This window comes from Dama dama, chromosome 12, assembly GCF_033118175.1.
Source record: "Dama dama isolate Ldn47 chromosome 12, ASM3311817v1, whole genome shotgun sequence".
NCBI lineage: Eukaryota > Metazoa > Chordata > Mammalia > Artiodactyla > Cervidae > Dama > Dama dama.
The window spans coordinates 47,332,409-47,333,767 of record NC_083692.1 but is presented as its reverse complement, the minus strand read 5'-3'; the positions used below and the strand labels follow the sequence as shown (position 1 = coordinate 47,333,767).

Here is a 1,359-nt window from a genome sequence, read left to right as displayed (position 1 = left end):
GTCTTACTGGGTTCTCTGACCTTGGACGTGGGGTATCTTCACACAAGAGAAGCACACTGCCAGTCCTGACCTTGGATGTGGGTTATCTCCTCTGCTTGCTGCTCCAGTGACCTGCCTCTTGAGAAATCTGTACGCAGGTCAGGAAGCAACAGTTAGAACTGGACATGGAACAACAGACTGGTTCCCAATAGGAAAAGGAGTACATCAAGTCTGTATATTGTCACCCTGCTTATTTAACTTATATGCAGAGTATGTCATGAGAAACCCTGGGCTGGAAGAGGCATAAGCTGGAATCAAGACTGCCAGGAGAAATATCAATAACCTCAGATATGCAGATGACACCACCCTTATGGCAGAAAGTGAAGAAGAACTAAAGCGCCTCTTGATGAACGTGAAAGAGGAGAGTGAAAAAATTGGCTTAAAGCTCAGCATTCAGAAAACTAGGATCATGCCATCATTACCATCACTTCATGGCAAATAGATGGGAAAACAGTGAAAACAGTGTCAGACTTAATTTTTTTGGGCTCCAAAATCACTGCAGATGGTGACTGCAGCCATGAAATTAAAAGACGCTTGCTCCTTGGAAGGAAAGTTATGACCAACCTAGACAGCATATTTAAAAGCAGAGATGTTACTTTGCCAAGATAGGTCTGTCTAGTCAAGGGTATGGTTTTTCCAGTAGTCATGTGTGGATGTGAGAGTTGGACTATAAAGAAAGCTGACGGATCGATGACGACACCCTCTCATGCATTCCTTGGAAATCTGAACAAAATGAGTGAGAACTCACTACCGTCTCCTCATTGAAACTGAGGTCCAGCACGTTGAAAAAAAAAAAAGAAAGCTGAACACCGAAGAATTGATGCTTTTGAAGTGTGGTGTTGGAGAAGACTCTTGAGAGTCCCTTAGATTGCAAGGAGATTCAATTAGTCCATCCTACAGGAGATCAGTCCTGGGTGCTCACTGGAAGGACTGATGTTGAAGCTGAAACTCCAATACTTTGGCCACCTGATGCGAAGAACTGACTCATTTGAAAAGACCCTGATACTGGGAAAGATTGAAGGCGGGAGGAGAAGGGGACGGCAGAGGATGAGATGGTTTGATGGCATCACCGACTCAACGGACATGAGTTTAAGTAAACTCTGGGAGTTGGTGATGGACAGGGAAGCCTGGCGTCCTGCAGTCCATGGGGTCGTTAAGAATTGGACATGACTGAGTGATTGATCTGAACTGATTTTTGTTTTTTAGATTCCTTGTTTGAGTGAACTCATATGGTGCTTGTTTTTCTTTGTGTGACTTGTTTCACTTAGCATGATACCCTCGAGATCCATCCATGTTGTTGCAAATAGCAAGATTTCATTT

The 1,359-nt window shown here is 43.8% G+C and overlaps 1 non-coding gene across 1 annotated transcript; it reads left to right on the top strand.

The window, feature by feature from the left end:
* Positions 1-723: 723 nt before the first annotated feature.
* On the top strand, positions 724-815 carry LOC133067539 (small nucleolar RNA SNORD116). Its single transcript, XR_009695323.1, has one exon. It is a non-coding gene; the product is annotated as a small nucleolar RNA SNORD116 (small nucleolar RNA).
* The last annotated feature ends 544 nt before the right edge of the window (positions 816-1,359 follow it).